Raw genomic sequence first — 23837 nt, 5'->3', positions numbered from 1 at the left:
CTTTTCAGGGTTAAGTGCAATTTGCCACTGTCCCGCCCATCTGACCAGCCCATCTCTTTCGCTCTGTGCCCTAAGACTTTCCTCCTCGCTACTTTCACACCACCAACTTGAGCTACTTCTGATGAAAGGTTATTGACCTGAAATGTTGGCTGGGATTTTCCCGACCCCTGTGGTGGTTTTTCCGGCGGCAGATGCGGCTCGACATTGGCCAGCAGCAGGATCTTCTGATCCCAATGGCTATTTGAGTTGCTCGCCGGCTGCACCACCAGGAACCCGCCGCAGAAGGTCTCCTTCAGCGAGACCAGATGGGCTGCAAAATACAGCTGGTGGGATGGGCTGGAAAATGCGGACGTTAACACTGTTTTTCTCTCCACAGATGCTGCCTCCGACCGGCTGAGTATTTAAAGCATTTTGCTTTTATTTCAGGTTTCCAATGCCACAGTGGGGTGAATTCTCTGCCTCCCCAGCTGCCTGATTATCAGCGTAACGGAGATTCCCGCCATTGGAGAATTCACCCCAGTGTTTAGTTTTTATATTAAATAAACTGGGCGGGATTCTCCATTTGCCAATAGATAAGTCCCCTGGGCCTGATGGGATATATCCTAGGATTCTTTGGGAGGCGAGGGATGAGATTGCAGAGCCTTTGGCTTTGATCTTTATGTCCTCACTGTCTACAGGAATAGTGCCAGAAGACTGGAGAGAGGTGAATGTTGTCTCCTTGTTCAAGAAAGGGAATAGGTATAACCCTGGGAATTATAGGCCGATTAGTCTCACTTCGGTCATCGGGAAATTATTGGAAAGGGTCCTGAGGGATAGGATTTATGATCATCTGGAAAGATACAGCTTAATCCAGCATAGTCAGCGCGGATTTGGGAGGGGTAAGTCTTGCCTCACAAGTTTGATTGTATTCTTTGAGGAGGTAACTAAGTACATAGCTGAAGGTAGAGCAGTTGATGTCGTATACATGGATTTTAGTAAGGCGTTTGATAAGATGCCCCATAGTCGGCTCATGCAGAAAGTAAGGAGGCATGGCATAGAGGGAAATTTGGCCGATTGGATCAGTAACTGGCGATCACAGAGAAGACAGAGGGTGGTGGTTGATGGTAAATTTTCATCTTGGAGCCCAGTCACCAGCGGTGTACCATAGGGATCAGTGCTGGGTCCTCTGCTATTTGTGATTTTTATCAATAACTTGGATGATGGAGTTGAAGGTTGGGTTAGTAAATTTGCTGATGACACCAAGATTGGTGGAGTAGTGGATAATGTGGAGGGCTGTTGTAGGCTGCAAAGAGACATTGATAGGATGCAGAGCTGGACTGAAAAGTGGCAGATGGAGTTTAACCCTGATAAGTGTGAGGTGATTTATTTTGGTAGGACAAATTTCAATGCGGATTACAGGGTTAACGGCAGGGTTCTGAAGAATGTGGAGGAGCAGAGAGATCTCGGAGTTCATGTCCATAGATCTCTGAAAGTTGCCACCCAAGTGGATAGAGCTGTGAAGAAAGCCTATTGTGTGTTAGTATTTATTAGCAGGGCGATTGAGTTTAAGAGCCGTGTGGTTATGCTGCAACTGTACAAGACCTTGGTTAGACCACATTTGGCGTATTGTGTGCAGTTCTGGTCATCTCATTATAGGAAGGATGTGGAAGCATTGGAAAGGGTGCAAAGGAGATTTACCAGGATGCTGCCTGGATTGGCGGGTGGGTCTTTTGAGGAAAGGTTGAGGGAGCTAGGGCTTTTCTCATTGGAGCGAAGGAGGATGAGAGGTGACTTAATTGAAGTGTATAAGATGATGAGAGGGATAGATAGAGTGGGCGTTCAGCGACTTTTTCCTCGGGTGAATGTAGCTGTTACAAGGGGGCATAACTATAAGGTTCATGGTGGAAGATATAGGAGGGATGTCAGAGGTAGGTTCTTTACTCAGAGAGTGGTTGGGGCGTGGAATGCACTCCCAGCTATGGTAGTGGAGTCTGACACTTTAGGAACTTTCAAGCGGTTATTGGATAGGCATATGGAGTGCCCTAGAATGATTGGGAGTAGGTTGATTTGATCTTAGTTTCAGACTAGTTCGGCACAACATCGTGGGCCGAAGGGCCTGTACTGTGCTGTACAGTTCTATGTTCTATGTTCTAAAATCGAGAAACGCGATAGGGCAGAGAATAGGGCCCGACGCCAAAATCAAAGTGGGTGCCGATTTAACGACAAATTGCGATTCTCCGTCACCTTGAAAGCAGCGCATATGCGTAATGGAAAAAACATTTGGTAAACACTGTTTGCATATCATTACCAGCCCCGACTCAGTATTCTATGGGGCCTCCGCGATTCTGTTCCTCCGATGGGCCGAGTTCCCGATGGCGCGGTTCACTTCTGCTTTTAAAAATCATGAAACCGGCATGGTGGCTGATGAGGGAGATAGAGGAGGTAGGACACACAGAAGAGCGACTGTGGGATGTCGGGCCGGACACTGACTGGGCTGGCTCAGGTGCGGGGGCCCTATCAGGCCGGAGGTTGGGGGAGTAACGGGGGAACAGGCCGAGCGGCCGGTGTGACCCCACACGGGTCTGGGGCAGTGCCCAGGCATGGACACCATTACCGTGGCCACCTTGCATCGCACCCACTACCCACGGACCTTGGCCCCTGGTTCAGCAGAATGACACCGGCTGCATGGGTTCTCCCAACCCACCACTGCCACAACCCACCCTCCGCCACCCTCCTGCCACCCCACCCCCCACCCGGCTGCCACTCACCGGCAGCCGACCCAGGGCAACATCTACAGTAGCCCCTACGGGGGCCACGGTGTATAACCCTGGTGGTGACATGGCCAGCCGACGGTACCCCTGGCATTAGGGACGGGCGCTAAGGCCAGATGCCCCACGGTTCCACCCACCGTCGGGGCCAGCGGTGGAGGGATGGGGGAACGTGGAGGGACATGTGGGGGCATAGCCCGCGGTGCCACCTGGCGCCACAATGTTGCCTGGTTCAGCACGGGGGTGCTCGCTATGCTAACTTGTCAACCTTTCACCCCCTGCAGACAATGGATATTGGAATTCAACCAGCAATGGTGGCCTTCCTGCTTGTCGCTGCAGCCCAAGAGGAATCTCTGCGGCTGTCTGTGCTGAAGCTGCTCGAGGAGGAAGGGGAAGCTGCAGCAGTGGAGGCTGCAGCAGTGGAGCGGGCAGCAGCGGAGCGGGCAGCAGCGGAGTGCACAGCAGCAGAATAGGCAGCAGCAGAGCGTGTTGCTGAGGGATAGGTGGCAGCCACCCAGGATGGAGAGTGAGCTGCCCAACAGGCCGAAAAGGAGGAGGTGCCAAGGAGGCATCGCATGAGGCCGCTTGTGTACCGGCACCGCCTGTCATTCGAGGACCTGCCGGACCTGGCATGCGGTCGAAGACTCCGGCTGAGGGCGTTCCGGTGGCGGCTATGAAGGAGGAAGTCGCACATTTGGTGGCTCCTGCTCTGGTTGGACCTTTGGACCTTTCCCCCTGATCTTTTAACGGACTTGACTTGCAGAACGGATGCCAGTGGCAATTGTCTACTGAATTCCCACTTTGGTGCATGGAAAAAAGGACTAAAATTGTTCGTAAGGGCAGAAATAAGAAGACAGAGAAGACTTGGGCTGTAGATGCAACAGAAGACAGCATGGCGGAGGGGCGAACCTCTGGCTTGTCAGCCCAGCAGTCTATGGAGCATCTGATGCAAGCCATCCAGGAGGGCTTTGCTACACAGAAATGGGACTGCTTGGACCCGATAAAAGCATCGATTGAGCGGTTGGAGCTCAGATTGGACGCCCAGGATGGGGCAATCCAGAAGGTGGAGGAGGCGCTGGCTGAGCAGGAGGAGCATCAGACCATGGTGGAGCTGGAGGTGGGGATGCTGAGGGACCAGCAAAAGAAGCTTTTGGAGAAGGTGGAGTTCCTAGTGAAGAGGTCCCGTCGGCAGAACCTAAGAATTGTCGGGCTCCCGGAGGGGTCCGAAGGAACGGACGCTGGGGCATACATCGCAGGCATGTTTGTGAAGCTGCTGAGGGATGGGGCATTCTCCCGGCACTTGGAGATGGATAGGGCTCACAGAGCACCTGCGAAGAAACCGCGAATGGAAGACCCCCCGAGGGCTATGCTGGTGAGATTCCACAGGTTCTCGGATAAGGAGCGTATTCTGCAGTGGGCCAAGCAGACACGGAGCTGCAAGTGGGACATTAGCATCCTGCGGGTTTACCAAGACCTGAGTGTGGAGGTGGCCAGGAGGGGAGCAGGCTTCAATCAGATCAGTGCGATCCTTTTCAAGAAAAAGGTGAAGTTTGGACTGTTATACCCAGCCCGTCTCTGGGTCATGCACGAGGATCAGCACTTTTACTTTGAGTCGCCTGGGGACGCGTTGGACTTTGCGAAAAGGAAAGAGCTGACGAGGGACTGAGAACTTTTGAACTCGGCTGCAACGTTCGTGTTTCTGTTTTCTCTGTTTTGTTTCTCTAATTTTGTAAAAAGTTTCTTGTTTTGCTTCGAACCAGCTGTAGAGCTGAGTGAGTTTAGGTTTTCATTTGCACTGTTGGGGGATGGTGGTGTGCTAGTTTTGATCTTGGTGTTTTTCTGTTGGGCAATTGTGTGGGGATTGTTTGATGTTGGAGTTTGTTTGCATGAGCGGGGGGGAGGGTGGGGAGAGAACAATAGGTGGGAGACTATCTGGTGCCGTGTATGGGGGCCACCAAGCCAGCTGGGTGAGCTAGCTCTCGGAAGCAAGTTCACATTTTTAAAACAGACAGTGAACATCTTAGCAACCATCAATTCAAATACAACCCCCAAAGAATACAACACTAATGCTTCGGAACCTGAATTGGAGCTCCAGTATACAGGAGGTTGAAAGTAGTGAGGTCATGAGTAAGGTTTCAAAGTTGCAGGAGTGTACCGGCAGACAGGAAGGTGGTTTAAAGTGTGTCTTCTTCAATGCCAGGAGCATCCGGAATAAGGTGGATGAACTTGCGGCATGGGTTGGTACATAGGACTTCGATGTTGTGGCCATTTCGGAGACATGGATAGAGCAGGGACAGGAATAGTTGTTGCAGGTGCCGGGGTTTAGCTATTTCAGTAAGCTCAGGGAAGGTGGTAAAAGAGGGGGAGGGGTGGCATTGTTAGTCAAGGACAGTATTACGGTGGCAGAAAGGACGTTTGATGAGGACTCGTCTACTGAGGTAGTATGGGCTGAGGTTAGAAACAGGAAAGGAGAGGTCACCCTGTAAGGGGTTTTCTATAGGCCTCCAAAAAGTTCCAGAGATGTAGAGGAAAGGATTGCAAAGATGCTTCTGGATAGAGTGAAAGCAACAGGGTTGTTGTTATGGGGGACTTTAACTTTCTAAATAATGACTGGAAACTCTACAGTTCGAGTACTTTAGATGGGTCCGTTTTTGTCCAATGTGTGCAGGAGGGTTTCCTGACACAGTTTGTAGATAGGCCAACGAGAGGCGAGGCCATATTGGATTTGGTACTGGGTAATGAACCAGGACAGGTGTTAGATTTGGAGGTAGGTGAGCATTTTGGTGACAGTGACCACAATTCGATTACGTTTACTTTAGTGATGGAAAGGGATAGGTATATACCGCAGGGCAAGAGTTATATCTGGGGACAAAGCAATTATGATGCGATGAGGCAAGACTTAGGATGCATCGGATGGAGAGGAAAACTGCAGGGGATGGGCACAATGGAAATGTGGAGATTGTTCAAGGAACAGCTACTACGTGTCCTTGATAAGTATGTACCTGTCAGGGAGGGAGGAAGTGGTCGAGCAAGGGAACCGTGGTTTACTAAAGCAGTCGAAACACTTGTCAAGAGGAAGAAGGAGGCTTATGTAAAGATGAGACATGAAGGTTCAGTTAGGGCGCTCGAGAGTTACAAGTTAGCTAGGAAGGACCTAAAGAGAGAGCTAGGAAGAGCCAGGAGGGGACATGAGAAGTCTTTGGCAGGTGGGATCAAGGACAACCCTAAAGCTTTCTATAGATGTGTCAGGAATAAAAGAATGACTAGGGTAAGAGTAGGACCAGTCAAGGACAGTAGCGGGAAGTTGTGCGTGGAGTCCGAGACGATAGGAGAGGTGCTAAATGAATATTTTTCGTCAGTATTCACACAAGAAAAAGATAATGTTGTCGAGGAGAATACTGAGATTCAGGCGACTATACTAGAAGGGCTTGAGGTTCATAAGGAGGAGGTGTTAGCAATTCTGGAAAGTGTGAAAATAGATAAGACCGCTGGACCAGATGGGATTTATCCTCGGATTCTCTGGGAAGCTAGGGAGGAGATTGCTGAGCCTTTGGCTTTGATCTTTAAGTCATCTTTGTCTACAGGAATAGTGCCAGAAGACTGGAGGAGAGCAAATGTTGTCCCCTTGTTCAACAAGGGAAGTAGAGACAACCCCGGTAACTATAGACCAGTGAGCCTTACTTCTGTTGTAGGCAAATTCTTGGAAAGGTTTGTAAGTGATAGGATGTATAAACATCTGGAAAGGAATAATTTGATTAGAGATAGTCAACACGGTTTTGTGAAGGGTAGGTCGTGCCTCACAAACCTTATTGAGTTCTTTGAGAAGGTGACCAAACAGGTGGATGAGGGTAAAGCAGCTGATGTGGTATATATGGATTTCAGTAAAGCGTTTGATACGGTTCCCCACGGTAGGCTACTGCAGAAAATACGGAAGCATGGGATTCAGGGAGATTTAGCAGTTTAGATCAGAAATTGGCTAGCTGGAAGAAGACAAAGAGTGGTGGTTGATGGGAAGTGTTCAGACTGGAGTCCAGTTACTAGTGGTGTGCCACAAGGATCTGTTTTGGGGCTACTGCTGTTTGTCATTTTTATAAATGACCTGGAGGAGGGCGTAGAAGGATGGGTGAGTAAATTTGCAGATGACACTAAAGTTGGTGGAGTTGTGGACAGTGTGGAAGGATGTTACAAGTTACAGAGGGATATAGATAAGCTGCAGCGCTGGGCTGAGAGGTGGCAAATGGAGTTTAATGCAGAAAAGTGTGAGGTGATTCATTTTGGAAAGAATAACAGGAAGACAGAGTACTGGGCTAATGGTACGATTTGTGGCAGTGTGGATGAGCAGAGAGATCTCGGTGTCCATGTACATAAATCCCTGAAAGTTTCCACCCAGGTTGAGAGGGTTGTTAAGAAGGCGTAAGGTGTGTTAGCTTTTATTGGCAGAGGGATTGAGGGGGGCTCCAGTATGACACCGAGAGGGTCTCCAGAGTCATGGCAGCCTGCAGCATTCTCCACAAAATTGCACAGCAGAGGGGCGATGTGCTTGAGGAGGAACGTCAGGCCTCCTCCGATGAGGAGGATGCAGAGGACTGCAAGGATGGGTGGGACGTGGGACCATGGGAGGCCACACGTTGTGTGCGCCAGGGCAAACATGCACGGGGCTCTCTGATCGCCTCCATGGTGCAGGCATTGTAGGAAACTAGTTATCATCTGTCATATGGAAAATGTTAGACGGTATTATTAAAGAAGTTATAACAGAGAAGTTGGAAAAATTTAGGGTGAGCAGATAGAGTCAATATGGTTTTGTGAAAAGGAAATCATGTTTAACCAATTTATCAGAGTTGTTTGAAGAAGTAACATATGCATAGGATGTCATAGAATCCCTACAGTGCAGAAGGAGGCCATTTGGCCCATCGAGCCTGCACCGGCCCTCCGAATCAGCACCCCAGCTAGGCCCCTGTCCCCGTACCCTCAGTTAACCTTCACATCTTTAGACGCTAAGGGCCAATTCAGCATGGCCAATTCATCTAACGTGCACATCTTTGGACTGTGGGAGGAAGCCAGAGCACCCGGAGGAAATCCACACAGACATGAGGAGAACGTGCAGACTCCGCACAGACAGTCATCCAAGGCCAGAATTGAATCCGGGTCCCTGGCGCTGTGAGGCAGCAGTGCTAACCACTGTGCCACCGTGCCGCCCATGTTGTATTTAAATTTTATTGTACTGTACTTAAATTTCTGGTAGGCATTTAACAAGGTACCACATCAAAGATTATTGTGAAAAATGAAAGCTTATTGGGTAACATATTGGTATGGATTGAAAATTGGCTTTCTAACAGGAAATAGCGAGTTGCCATGAATGGCCCTTTTTCTGGTTGGCAGGATGAGACGAGTGAAGTGCCAAAGGGAACAGTGCTGAGATCTCAACTTTTTACAGTTTATATAAATAACTTGGATGAAGGCACTGAAGGATGTTAGCTAAATTTACTGATGACATAAAGAAAGATAGGCTGGTAAGATGGGAAAAGGGCACAAGGAAGTGGGCAAAGAGCAGGCAAATGGAGTATGTTGTGGGAAAATGGGGAATTGTCCATTTTGGCAGGAAGAATAAAAAAGAAACAGATCATCAAAATGGTGAAAGATTGCAGAGCTCTGAGATGCAGAGACATCTATGGGCCATAATGCATATTGCAAAAGGCTAGTATGCAGGTACGGCAAGTAATTAGGAAAGCTAATGGAAAGTTGTCATTTATTGCGAGGGAAATTCTGATTAAAGTAGGGAGGTTCTGTTTCAGTTATACTGGGCATTGATGAGACCACATTTGGAGAACCGTGTATCATACTGGTCTCCTTATTTAAGTAAAGATGTAAACGTGTTGGAAGCAGTTCAGAGAAGGTTTACAAAACTAATATCTGGATTGGATGTGTTGTCTTATGAGGAAAGGTTGGGCAGGCTAGACTTGTAACTGTTCGAGTTTAGAAGAATGACTTGACTGAAACATGTAAAGGTTTTGACTGGGCCAATATAGAGCAGATGTTTCGACTTGTGGGAACACCTAGTGCTAGAGGGCCACTGTTTAAAAATATAGGAATGCCCATTTAAGACAGAGATGAGGAGCAATATTTCCTCTCAGAGGGTTGTGAGTCTTTGGAACTCTCTTCATCCAAAGGTGGAAGCAGAATCTTTGAATTTTTAAAGCAGAGATAGATAGATTCTTGATAAGCAACGGGGTGAAAGGTTATCTAGGGATAGGCGGGAATGTGGTGTGGAGTTGATGAGATATTCAGATAAACCTAGATCTTTTTAATTAATAATAATCTTTATTGTCACAAGTAGGCTTACATTAACAATGCAATGAAGTTACTGTGAAAAGCCCTTAGTCGCCACATTCCAGCACCTATTCGGGTACAGAGTGGGAGAATTCAGAATGTCCCAATTACCTAACAACGTGTATTTCGGGACTTGTGGGAGGAAACCAGAGCACTTGGAGGAAATCCACGCAGACACTGGGAGAACGTGCAGACTCCACACAGACAGTGACCCAAGCAGGGAACCTGGAACAGTGACACTGTGAAGCCACAGTGCTACCATGCTCCAGCCTTTAAGAACCAAGTGGCCTACTCCTGTTCAGGGAGATAAATCACTTGCTTGCATGGTGTACTGAAAACAACCTCTCTCTAAATGTCAGAAAGACCAAGGAATTGATCATCGACTTCAGGAAGCGTAGCATGACAACCCCCCCCCCTTGTCTACATCAATGGTTGATAGCTTTAAGGTCCTGGAGGGCGGGGGGGGGGGGTCACCATTACCAACACTCTGTCCTGGTCCACTCACGCTGTTGCAACAGTCAAGAAAGCCCAACAACATCTCTACTTCCTATAGAAGCTAAAGAAATTCAGCATGTCTGCATCGACTCTCATAAACTTATACAGATGTGCCATATTTGGCTACATCACAGCTTGGTATGGCAACTGTTCGGCCCAAGATCGCAAGAAACTGCAGACTGGTGAACTCAGCCCCATGCATCACACAAGCTTGCCACCCCTACATTGATTCTGTATACACGTCCCTCTGCCTCAGGAAGGCAGACAGCATTATCAGAGACCCCTCCCACCCAGGCATTGCCTTCTTCCAGACCCATCCATCAGGCAGAAGATACAGAAGTCTGAAGACCCGTACATCCAGACATAGGAACAGCTTCTTCTCCACAGCTGCTAGACTCCTTAATGACTCCCCCTCGGACTGCTCTGTTCCCTGTAAGAACACTATTCACGACTTCCTATGCTGCTCTTGCTCATGTATTTGTTTTGTTTGGCCCCTTGTTCCGCACTGTAACCAATCACTGTTTGTCGATGTACCATTTGTCAATGCACTCTGTTGATTAATCTTTTTTTGTCTACTATGTACGTACTGTGTACATTCCCTTGACCGCAGAAAAATACTTTTCACTGTACTTCGGTACGTGACAACAAATCAAATCAAATCAAATCAAATTATGTTAAAACTGTCATGATATGCAGACATGCAGATAATGATATACAGATAGGCAGCTAATGAGCACAGAGAACAGGACATGACCAATGAGCAGGCAGGACACTCAGGGGTGGTATCTCACTATAAAAGGCACGAGGCACTCACACTCCGCCTCTTTCCACTGATGAACATCCACAGAGTGAGTCAGGGTGTATGTACAGTATCGCACCTCCAGCACGTGGCTAAGAGCTAGTCTGGTTCAGTCAGAGTAACCACACTTAGGTCAGCAGAGATCGAACTCATAGAGAACTGTGCTAACTGTGCAACTGGTTCAATAAATCAGATTGAACTAACTTCAAGGTCTGGACTGTCTTTTGGTTAAAGCTGCATCCAGTTGCAGCCTGTGTTATCCCTAAATACATAAAACGTCATGCTACCAGAACACTGCTTAATCTGGGTGGTTTACCTCAGTCCGTACCGTGACGACCAGCGAATGTAACCCGGCACCATGGAGAAGATTCAGGCTCCTCACCAGCTCAGATCCTCCGGCAATCTCAGTGCCAACTGGCGGACATTCAAACAAAGGTTTCTGCTGTACATTGAAGCTTCAGACCTCGAGGGTGCATCTGATGCAAGGAAGATCGCGCTTCTCCTCTCAACAGCAGGTGATCAAGCCTTCAACTCTTTTCACTTCACTGAAGGCCAGGGCAAGACAAAGTTTCAGACCATCCTGGACAAGTTTGACAGTCACTGTGAAGTGGACACCAATGAAATCTTCGAGCGCTACATATTCAAACAGCGTCTACAAGGTAAAGATGAATCTTTCAACTCCTGCTCAACTAACCTCCGCCTGCTAGCGCTGTCCTGCAACTTTGGTGATCTTGCTGACTCCATGATCAGAGACCAAATCGTTTTTGGAGTTCACTCATCCTGTGAGAGAGCAGCTACTGAAAATCAAGCATCTGACCCTGCCAGTCGCGATTGAAACATGCACACCATGAGCACGTAAAAATCGCTATGCCCAATACAAATCTGCTGAAAATTAGAAACTTGCCTCCCACGAGGCAGAGAGTGTGCAGGCCATCTCCCGGATGCAGTGCCTCAGCATTGACGAAAGCGTCTATTTTGCACGCTTTTCCCGGGGCTCCACGCATGCGCGATGCGAACGGGATAATGAAGCGGCCGACACCCGCACTGCGCATGTGCGACGACGTGCGGAGCGTCAGGACGCCGACGTCATGACTGCTCGAACTGCGGCAACGCCCACTTAAAGAAACACTGCCCTGCAAGAGGCAGACGATGTTTAAACTGTGGGAAGCCTGGACACTATGCAGCCTTGTGCAGGTCTGCACCACCAGTCTGATTTGTTAGGCTGACTGGTTCGATGTGGACTGCACTCGATGCAGGGAAGCTAGAAGCAGACGTCTAACACTGGAGAAAATCCAACATTGTTTTATTCAACGATAGAACTGATATACATATTCATCTGTGGGTCGACACTATACTGAACTGACTGGAGACCTTGTATTAGCCTGACCAGACTTACTAGCTACCGCATGGTGTTTGCACTGTGCTAGCTCGTGGACTCTGACTGTCTCAGTGGCTGGGTCCAGAGAGAGCGGGAAACCTAGTGCCCTCTGGCTTTATAGTGGTATGTCCTGTCTGGTGATTGGCTGCTCTGTGTTGTGTGCTTATTGGTCGTCCTGTATGTCAATCACTGCTTGTCTGTACTTCAGTATATACATGAATAGATATTATGACACAGTCAGGCTTCCTTCCCACCTGTCAAGGCGCCGTTGTCCCCACCACCACCTCTCCGGCGGTCGACAAGGATCAGACGCAAACCCCAGAGACGGGACTTATGAACATTTGTTTTGTTTGCTGTGATCTGTTTTCTCACATTAGACAGCTGTCTTCACATGTAAATACGTTCACATATGCCACCGTTTGTAAATATGTTAATATATGCCACCACATGTAAGTACGTTCCCATGTGCCAACAAAACATTTTTTAAAAATGGAGATGTCATGATATGCAGACATGCAGATAATGATATACTGACAGGCACAGACAGGCAGCTAATGAACACAGAGAACAGGACATGACCAATGAGCATGCAGGACACTTAGGGGTGGTATCTCACAATAAAAGACATGAGGCACTCACACTCCGCCTCGTTCCACTGATGAACATCTACAGAGTGAGTCAGGGTGTATGTACAGTATCGCACCTCCAGCACGTGGCTAAGAGCTAGTCTGGTTCAGTCAGACAGAGTAACCACACTTAGGTTAGCAGAGAGTAGAACTCATAGAGAACTGTGCTAACTGTGCTACTGGTTCAATAAATCAGCTTGAACTAACTTCAAAGTCTGGAGTGTCTTTTGGTTAAAGCTGCATCCAGTTGCAGCCTGTGTTATCCCAGAGTACATAACACATCAAAAATGTCCATTGACGCTCTCTGTTCAAGGCCTGCTGTTGAATCGCTTCTTTCACCAATATTGTTGTCATTCAACTGCTCTAAGGCCTCTGCAAGCGCAATACTTCTGGAAGACACTTCACTAGGACACCCCTGATCTCAGAGAGGACAGAATATGCATACACTTTTGACAGTTAGTTATAGCAATTTTGTTATGGACTCAAAGCTCAAATTGCTATAATACCCCTCAGGTACAAATCGGTTTCCTTAAAAAGAGGGAGAATTAGCATAGACTGAGTTCAGCAATTTTAAGTCATGCTACATTAAGCTCTCTGTACTGACGTGGCATGCAAATATCCTGAGACACCTTTCTCAACCTTCCAAAGGATATTAATTTCCTGTGTGACTACAGAACCAATTTTGTAATGCCTTACGTAGTCCCATTCAAATTGAGCTTTTCAGTACAGATTAATGCAGGCAGCAATTTTGGTCCCTTGGTTAACTTATCTTTTCAGTATTTCTCAGGTTGAAGTACTTTTCTTGGTGTCCTTCCAAGTCCTTGGATATTTTTGGGCTATGTGCACAGCAAATCCTCATCCAAGCTGTCTGACACCAAGCTTGATTAGTGGGTCACCTTCTTGTCCTGGCAATGTTACCCTACTTATCAAACAGACGGATGTAGCCTCAAAACTCAGATTTGTAATCAACATGCCCAAGCAAGTCTGGAATCACATCGAATCCTGGAATCATAGAATTCTATTGAGTCTCCTGATTTCCGTCTGCACAGCTGGCTTTCGTGTCTTTTTACAGTAATGTTTAGTCAAGGAGCACATTCACGGCTTGCAATGTATGAAACTAATGTTCAGTCCAAGTCCTTTGAACATGCATACAATTAACTGGTAGCAGGGGGAGACCACTCTGCACCTTGAGCCAGCTTCACCATTCAATAAGATCACGATCGATCTGATATTAACCTTAAATTCACATTCCTGCCCACCCAGCTAATGTTTCACCCCTTTCTTACTATCACAAGTCAATCTACCTCTGCCTGAAAAGTAGTCAAAGACCCGGGGCGGGATTCTCCGACCCCGTGCCGGGTCGGAGAATCGCCGGGGAGAGCGCAATTCACGCGACGCCGCTCCAACGCCGGTCCGCCAATTTTCCGGTGACCGGAGAATCGGGGCCATTGGCGCCGGCACGGTTGGCGCGGTGCCGGTCGGGGGCCCTCTATGCGCCCACCCCCCCGGGCGATTCTCCGCGCGCGATGGGCCGAGTGCCTGCCGGGTTAGGCCGAGTCCTGCGGGCGCCGTTCTCGTATGGTCCTACCTGGCGGGACCTCGGCATTCATTTTGCGGGGGGTGGCCTGGTGGGGGAGGGGGGAATCGACACCCGGGGGGGGGGGGGCCCTCCGCGGTGGCCTGGCCCGCGATCGGCACCTACCGATTGGCGGGCTTATCCCGGTGGGGGCCTATGTTCCTCCACGCCTGGCCCCTGTAGCTCTTTGCCATGATGCCAGTAACATTAGGAATGATAGTAAAGGTTTCTTTAAATACATTAAAAACAAACGGAAGGCAAAAGTTGACATTGGGCCGCTCCAAAATGACGCTGGTAATTTTGTGATGGGAGACAAGGAAATAGCTGAGGAACTAAATAAGTACTTTGCGTCAGTCTTCACAGTAGAAGACATGAGTAATATCCCAACAATTCCGGAGAGTCAGGGGGCAGAGTTGAATATGGTAGCCATCACAAAGGAGAAAGTGCTAGAGAAACTAAGAGGCCTAAAAATTGATAAATCTCCGGGCCCAGATGGACTATATCCTAGAGTTCTAAAGGAGATAGCTGAAGAAATAGTGGAGGCGTTAGTTATGATCTTTCAAAAGTCACTGGAGTCAGGGAAAGTCCCAGAGGATTGGAAAATCGCTGTTGTAACCCCCCTGTTCAAGAAGGGAACAAGGAAAAAGATGGAAAATTATAGGCCAATTAGCCTAACCTCGGTTGTTGGCAAGATTCTAGAATCCATTGTTAAGGATGAGATTTCTAAATTCTTGGAAGTGCAGGGTCAGATTAGGACAAGTCAGCATGGATTTAGTAAGGGGAGGTTGTGCCTGACAAACCTGTTAGAGGTCTTTGAAGAGATAACAAATAGGTTAGACCAAGGAGAGCCAATGGATGTTATCTTTCTTGACTTCCAAAAGGCCTTTGATAAGGTGCCTCACGGGAGACTGCTGAGTAAAATAAGGGCCCATGGTATTCGAGGCAAGGTACTAACATGGATTGACGATTGGCTGTCAGGCAGAAGGCAGAGAGTTGGGATAAAAGATTCTTTTTCGGAATGGCAACCGGTGACGAGTGGTGTCCCGCAGGGTTCAGTGTTGGGGCCACAGCTGTTCTCTTTATATATTAACGATCTAGATGACGGGACTGGGGGCATTCTGGCTAAGTTTGCCGATGATACAAAGATAGGTGGAGGGGCAGGTAGTATGGAGGAGGTGGGGAGGCTGCAGAAAGGTTTAGACAGTTTAGGAGAGTGGTCCAAGAAATGGCTGATGAAATTCAACGTGGGCAAGTGCGAGGTCTTGCACTTTGGAAAAAAGAATAGAGGCATGGACTATTTTCTAAACGGTGACAAAATTCATAATGCTGAAGTGCAAAGGGACTTGGGAGTCCTAGTCCAGGATTCTCTAAAGGTAAACTTGCAGGTTGAGTCCGTAATTAAGAAAGCAAATGCAATGTTGTCATTCATCTCAAGAGGCTTGGAATATAAAAGCAGGGATGTACTTCTGAAGCTTTATAAAGCATTAGTTAGGCCCCATTTAGAAAACTATGAGCAATTTTGGGCCCCACACCTCAGGAAGGACATACTGGCACTGGAGCGGGTCCAGTGGAGATTCACACGGATGATCCCAGGAATGGTAGGCCTAACATACGATGAACGTCTGAGGATCCTGGGATTATATTCATTGGAGTTTAGGAGGTTGAGGGGAGATCTAATAGAAACTTACAAGATAATGAATGGCTTAGATAGGATGGATGTAGGGAAGTTGTTTCCATTAGCAGGGGAGACTAGGACCCGGGGGCACAGCCTTAGAATAAAAGGGAGTCACTTTAGAACAGAGATGAGGAGAAATTTCTTCAGCCAGAGAGTGGTGGGTCTGTGGAATTTATTGCCACAGAGGGCGGTGGAGGCCGGGATGTTGAGTGTCTTTAAGACAGAAGTTGATAAATTCTTGATTTCTCGAGGAATTAAGGGCTATGGAGAGAGAGCGGGTAAATGGAGTTGAAATGAGCCATGATTGAATGGTGGAGTGGACTCGATGGGCCGAATGGCCTTACTTCCGCTCCTATGCCTTATGGTCTTATGATGCGGCGGGGCCGGCACGGAGAAGGCAAACCATGCGCATGCGCGAACTCGCGCCGGCCGTAGCGCGCATGCATGGACCCACGGTGCCCATGCTGCCGCCTGTATTGGCAGCTGGAGCAGCGTGAGGCTCCAGTGCCGTGCTGACCCCCTGTGCGGTGCAGGATCGCTGCTCCAAGGGGCCAGATGACACCGGCGTAAAACACTCCGCCGTTGACGATGGCGTCAACACCTAGCCCCAGGATCAGAGAATCCTGCCCTCTGCTTCCACCATCTTTTGAGGAAGAGAGTTCCAAAGACTCTCAACCCTTGGAGAGAAAAAGATTCTCCTGATCTCGATTCTAAATGGGTGACTCCTTGGGCAGGATTCTCCATTGGCTAATGGCAAAATCGGCAAACTCGATTGGGCAGTGAATAGGTTCCGACGCCAAAATTGCGGAGGGCGACAATTTGACGCCAAATCGCAATTCTCCCTCACCTCGACAGCGGCGTCAATGTGGTCCGGAACGCATGTTAAGTAAACACCGTTTGCATGTCATTAGCGGGCCTAACCTGGTATTCTCCGGGGCCTTCGCGATTCCCAGCCTCCGAAGGGCCAAGTTCCCGATGGCACAGTTCACTTGTGCTTTTAAAAATCCTGAAACCGGAGTTGTGGCTGCTGAGGGTGTGAGAGGGGGTACGGAAAGTGTCCAACATCGCCATAGTTTGCTGACACTTATGCCACTGGCCGGAGTGCTTCTGCCAGGGCCGGCGGGAGTAGTGGGGGGTGACCAGGAGGTATGCTGTGGGATCGGATGGACAGGTACAGAGCACTGTTGCCGCAGCCAGAAAGGTAGGCATGCAGCTGCGCACGCTGCTGACAGCCCACTGAGAACTTATGGCTACGGGTCATATCTGTGCCCCCCCCCACAGGTACCCTCTGTCCCCAGCCGACCCATCAGCTGTATGGGCGTGCAACCAGTGCCATCTTGTTGGCTGGGATGAGTGTGCATGAGGATTGTAATGTGTATATGTGGCTGCAGCTTGTCAGCCTCCTGAGTGTCAATCATGGACCCAGTGAATCCCGCACCGATTTTTATTTTAATCGATTGTGTTCCACGTGACTCGTGCGAGCCCCTCCATAGTCGCTGAATCGGTCCAGGCTCGGCGCCAGTTTTGCTGTCGTGAAGATCCACGCATCCTGCGCCGGCGTCAACACTTAACCTTAGAAACGGAGAAACCCGCCCCCCACTGATCCCTAGCTCTAGATTCTCACGCAAGAGAAAACATCCTTTCCACATCAATCCTGTCAAGGCACCTCAGGATTTTATGTTTCAATCAAGCCGTCCGTCTCTTATTCTTCTAACCCCGAGCAAATACAAGCCTAACTTGCCAATCTTTCCTCATAAGACAACCTGCCCATTCCATGTATCAGTCCAGGTACTTCTCTGAACTGTGTCCAATGCGTTAATATCCTTCTTTAATAAGTAGATCAATACTATGCACCTTATTCCAGATGTGGTTACATCAATAACCTGGATAACTGAAGCATACCCTCCCTGCCTTTTAAATGTATCCCACTTGCAAAAAACAGTGATGTTCTATTAGCTTTCTGAATGACTTCCTGTACCTGCATACTCTCTGTTTGTGATACATGCACTAGGGCACCCAGGTCCCTCTGCACCTCAGAGCTCTTCAATCACCCAGCATTGTGATGGCATCGTGTTTTTTATTTTTTTCTGCCACTATGGACAATTTCACGTTTTCTCACATGAAAATCCAATTGCCAGATCTTTACCCACTCACTTAACCTACTTATAGGGTGGCACGGTAGCACAGTGGTTAGCACTGTTGCTTCACAGCGCCAGGGACCTGGGTTCGATTCCTGGCTTGGGTCAGAGTCTGTGCGGAGTCTGTACATTCTCCCCGTGTCTGCGGGGGTTTCCTCCCACTGCTCCGGTTTTGTTCCACAAGTCCCGAAAGACGTGCTTGTTCGGTGAATTGGACATTCTGAATTCTCCCTCAGTGTACCCAAACGGGCGCCGGAGTGTGGCGACTGTGGGCTTTTCACGGTAACTTCACTGCAAGCCTACTTGTTAATGTAAGCCCACTTGTGACAATAATAAAGATTATTATTATAACCATTTGTAGTCTCCTTTTGTACACGGTAATTCATCACATTCACTGAGGAAATGTTTATAATTTGGAGGAGAACCTGCTAATTCTACTGGTGAATGCTTTCCAGTCTCGCAGGAATGAAGAGTGAATAATTTCGCAATCCAGGAAAGGTAATGGCTAAAAATGAGCCTGATATTCATTTGCTCCTATTTTTTCGAGTCCTTGGGGGAAACAATAAAGGTAGCATGCCACTCTTTTGGTCTTTTCAATGCAAACAAACATGAAAAAGAAATGAAGATCAGGGCATCTAACGTTGTGTGTTGTGAGGTTGGTAACTTGTGCCGAGCAGTGAGCCCAGAAAAGGCCGCGAAAGTAAGTTATCAATGGCACCATTAAGGGTTGTCTCCAGTACCCTCCCTCCTTCAATTCAAATTTACCTTTGCTGTGGATCATTGGCTAGTTAAAAACATTGAAATTTTTTTTTTAGAAGGCCCTTTGGGAATTTGGATAACACGATGAACAACTTAAGTCTTTATTTTACACATCTTTTGAAGCACTGCCCTTTTGCCAAATTCATGAAAGAATCATGTAGACTTGAGCATCTAGCTGTCATTTGTTTATCACTTCAGTTTGCCTCTTTGATATTTTTCCAAACAATGATATAAATATTAATAATTAGATATTTATGCTGCTCTCCCATTCAGTATGATTCAGAAAAACAGTTGTTCTGAAATCTGCTTCAACATCTGTTTCAGTGCTGCGCAGTTCAACAAAACGCAGTGAGATACAATCTAATCCCAAGGTATACTTCATTGAAATGTGAAGTTGAGTCAAATAGGGGTGGGATTCTCTGACCCTCCGTGCTGCAATCGCACCCGGTGCGGGGGCGGAGAATGGGGCATTTGACCCGCGACTCTTTCTTGCGATTCTCCGGAGACCGGAGTATTTCCACCAGTCACGCGGTCGACGCGGCGCCGGTTGGGGGCCGTTGAAAGAGGTCCCCGCGGTGATTCTCCTCGGAAGACCGGCAGAGTTCCCGCCGGCGTGATTCACGTATGGTTTCACTCGGCGGGTGCTCAGAGTCGCGGCTGCAGTGGCCATCACCGGGGGGGCCTCCACGATGGCCAGGCCTGCGATCAGGGGCCACCGATCGGCGGGCGCGATCTCAGGGGGGGGGCTACTTCTTCGGCGCCAGCCCGCTGTGTGGGTCCGCCATGTCGCGCTGACCCGCAGCCGGAGGTGCAGGGCCCCATATCGGCAGACGGAGCTGCGTGGAACACTCCGGCGCTCTGCTGGCCGTCTTAAAAACGGAGAATCACCCCGGACTTTCTAGAAAAAAGTCTGGAGTGAATCGTGTCCGTTTTCTCGCGGGCGTGTAGAGATAGCCCTATTATTGGAGAATCCCGCCCGGAGTTCTCAATGTTACCTCTGTTTCTCTGGCGCAATTCTCTGGAAAGGTTTCTGAGTGTGGTAGCAAGTGGGAATTGCCACGGGCTACCCAGGGGCTCGGCCCAGCGAGACCAGCGACACAATTGAACATTAATTGGTCTGCTTAACAAGGCCTCACGGGCTTCTCGTCGCAAATGAAGGCTCGCCAACTGATTCACGGGGACCGTGCTCGCCAGCCCCCAGCTAACAAGGTCAAGCAGCACTTAAGCTGCACTTGCTCAGCCAATTCCAGCCAGCTCACAACAATGGCGCCCAGGAGACCAGCTCCCAAATTCAAAGACGATGACCTGAGGATGTTCTAAGACGCATTAGAGGTCAGAAGGGATGTCCTGTTCCCCCGAGGGTCCTGGAGAGTCAGCCACGAGGCAGCCAGTGCACTCGGGGAGTGTGACCAGGAAGACTGGCCTCCAGTGCCGGAAAAAGGTCAATGACCTACTCTGGGCAGCACGAGTGAGTCGACACCAATGTCCTCTCCCACCCTACTCCTTTACAAGGGAGCATCCACCCCCAACTCCCCATGTGATCCTTAGCCCTCGCTCCACCCCTCTCCCCCCTTAACATTCCTCCAACCCCTCCTTCATATCCCCTCTCCCAACACTGTGAACCACACGTGTAGTCAATGATGCCCTCTCTGTGTCTCCTCAGGAAAAGTTCTCCCATAATCATCTGGATGTGGTGTGCCAGATATAAGAATCGTCACCTCCTTCGAGGAACGTGCCCTGGAGGTGACTGGGGTGGCTGAGGACAGCTCAGTCAGCCACATGGAGGCGGCGGACGTCGCAGTGGTGAGGAACCACCGGGCACCACCCGTGATGAGCAGTGATTGCCTCACTGACTGACCCATTCCTCCCACTGACCACATGTACATTCTCCCGCAAGTCCTCCAGCCGACGGTACCGACCATCCCTGGCAGCCCCCTCTCCTGACTCCGAGGAGAACACCTCAGAGGGGAGCTCCGATGATGCAACCGTAGTCACGGCACAGCTATGATCCCCACCCTCCACCAACACAGAAGCACCTCGTTGGGAAATGTTAGTGGACATGGTTTGGGGGCATAATCTGGTGAGCACCACACTGCTGATGATGCACATCAGGTGGAGGCAGGCATCCCCCAGGCGAGACAGCAGTCGGAGGGATCCCAGGTCCCAGCTGGGTCCCAGCCTGATGCTGAGCCTCTGGGACAGGGTTACCCAGAGCTGATGGCGATGATAAGGACCAACCGAGGCGTTTACAGAGAAATGTCAGCATCACTCCAACAGATCCACAGCCACTTGGAGGAAACCCACTGTCTTGGGGGGCAGGAAATGGTGCCGGATTTGAGTGGCACCGAGGCTAACACTGCTAGGGTGGTGATCGCAGTGGAAAGCCTGGTGCACGATGTCGGCACCATGAGTGAATGTGTCCAAGGGGTTGCGCACTCGGTGTCGGCCATAGCTGAGGGTCTCGGCAGAATTTCCGACGCGCTGGGTGTATCACCCAGTACCAGGCCGACCTTGCTGAGGTTCTGCGGGACATGTCCCGCTCTCAGATGGACATGGCTGAGGTGCTGCGGTGCTTGTCCCAGTCGCAGGTGGGTATGGCGGAGGCACCACAGAGCAAGCCCCAATCACTGAGGAGCATTGTCGTGAGCGTTGGCACGATGGTGCAGACCATGGGGAACCATCACGGCTGGCAGAGCCAGATGATGAAGAGACACCTGGGGCTCGAACCACCTGCCCCGCCATCCCACATGAACCCCAGGGCCATATGGGCACCGATCCGGATGAGGGTGCACTGGGTGCCAAGTCGGATCCGTCCCTTCTAATGAGGGACTGGGTGGCGTGGCTGTTGCATGTGCTGCTCACAAGTGAACCGGGTCCCTCCGGCCCCACAGCCCCCAAGGACTCCCACCAGGGGATGAGGTAAGCAGCTGGCTGCCTCCACCTCAGATGTGCATCCCAGGAAACACCAAGGCGTAGTGGTAGAGCTAGGAGGTCCAGGCACATTGACCACTGAAGGCACTAGGAAGGGGAGGGGCTGGTGTGGGGGTAGGTAGGGGGTGGGAGGAGGGGTCGGGGTTTGGGGGGTGGGGGAGGGCGGCACCATCGGGAGTAGGGTTTGCACAACGCATTAAACACCTTTTTGCAAAACCGTTATGATGCCTCTGTCACTTCCTTCCGCAATGTGGGCTGGTCTCTGGAACATTTGCCCATCTCTCCAGGCATTCCCCCCCCCACCCTCCCCATGGTGCTAACCCACCCTCCAGCCGTGGACATGTCCCCGGAGCTGTGTCCCCTTCCTGGGTGTTCAGATATTGCGTGCCTGGTGTTGCATCCTGCAGTGTTCAAGCACAGTGTCCAGGCATCAAGGTGTGATTGGGATGCTAAGCAATGACCCCCACATGCTACATTGTCTGCCTACCCACGGAGTTCCACTTGGCATGTGTGAAGTGCAGCCAAAGGCCTTAGCAGTCAGTGGGTATAATGGGTGGTCGTCGGGGAAGACAGGCAGGGACAGGGGTTGCCCCCAGAACGGGTGCATACGATTCAAGGGTTGGCATGGTGGTGCCGCGAGCGATAGCCCTCTAGTTGTCCCCCCAGCATACCCCCACCCTCCCCATGGTGGCCCCCCACTGCAGAGGGTCCCCCAGCCGAGGATCCCCACCCACCATTGGGGTGGCAATCCCAGAATCCCCTGGGTCTTTGTCTGTGAGCAAAGATGGCTACTCCCATCCTCGGCTCCCCACAGAAGCCCTTCCGCCAGGTTCACGCTTTTAAAAAGGAGTACTAATCGGCGACAGTGTGAGCTCTTGGTGGGGAGGCTGATGAATCACGGGAGGCCATAGGATGAGGGATCACTCTCGTTAATTGTACGGAAATGGGGCCTAAGTGGTGATAATTGTTTTTTCGCCACAGTATGGTGAGATCCCGATTTTGCCAATGGGAGCGGGCCAGTTGTATCACAAACTGTGTAGGTCTCATTTTTGGCCTCCTGCTATTCACCGGCCTCATTACATTTGAGCAGTAGTGTAACGAGGCAGGAGAATCGCACCCTCAGAAACTATGTCGGTGTAATTGTCCGTTCCTAAGACTAAGTGGTGATGTCACAGTAGGATTCATGGACGTGTACAACAGCAAAACTGGCGCCGCACCTGGACTGATTCAACGACCTTGAAGGGGCTAGCGGCACCACGTGGAACACAATCAATTCCAATGAGAAACGGTGTGTGATTCGCTGGGTTCGCGTTTGACACTCAGGAGGCTGACAAGCTGCAGCCGCATATGCACTCTGCACTCCCCACACACTGTCCTGCCCGGTATGAATGATGCACAGAAGAACATCTAGTTCTTCACGAGTTAAAGTATTTTATTATAAAACAAAGATAACTATAATATATGGGGGTAAGACGGTGGCACAGTGGTTAGCACTGCTGCCTCACGGCTCCGCGGTCCCAGGTTCGATCCCGGCTCTTGGTCGCTGTCCGTGTGGAGTTTGTACATTCTCCCCGTGTTTGCGTGGGTTTTGCCCCCACAACCCAAAGATGAGCAGGATAGATGGATTGACCACGCTAAATTGCCCTTAATTGGAAAAAAATGAATCGGGTACTCTAAATTTATTTTAAAAAACTGTAATTAATGTATTACAAACCACTAATACTGATAAATTATCCTAGCGCTACTGCAAGTATGATTGACTTACTTCCAAATCCTCAAGGTACAGAGTCACATGGTAGACTTACACTGCTACCTCATAGTCAGAGGTAATTTGCATCATGACATACTAGATAGTTTATGCTAACAAGATGTCAGCGAGGAGAGTGACATCCCATTTCACAGGTGCCAAATTGGAGACCCTCCTGGGACGCGGTGTACCCCGGCCTGGGAAGGAGGCTACCAGCCGTCACCTTTCGCGGTTCCTGTGCTGAGGTGGCAGAGGTGGTCAGCGCCGTGGGCAACGCTGTCCGGATCGGCCAGCAGTGCAGGAAGCAACTGCACAACGTCCTCAGGGTGGCCAGGGTGAGTAGGCAGCACTGTGGCCCTAGCACCAACCCCCATCCCACACACCTGTAACCTCACCTACCCGATACCCGGAGGGCAGTCGAACGCCTACCCTGCACCACATGCCGGCACCCACACCAACCACTCTGGCCGGCTGCCCTGGCCACTGAAGCCACCAGCTGCTCATCCCCAGCGCTGCATGTCATAGACTCATAGAACAAAGAAAATTACAGCACAGGAACAGGCCCTTCGGCCTTCCCAGCCTGCGCCGATCCAGATCCTTTATCTAAACCTGTCTTCTATTTTCCAAGTATCTACTTCC

The sequence above is a fragment of the Scyliorhinus torazame genome, chromosome 15, assembly GCF_047496885.1.
Source record: "Scyliorhinus torazame isolate Kashiwa2021f chromosome 15, sScyTor2.1, whole genome shotgun sequence".
Lineage (NCBI taxonomy): Eukaryota > Metazoa > Chordata > Chondrichthyes > Carcharhiniformes > Scyliorhinidae > Scyliorhinus > Scyliorhinus torazame.
This window is presented reverse-complemented; position numbering follows the sequence as displayed.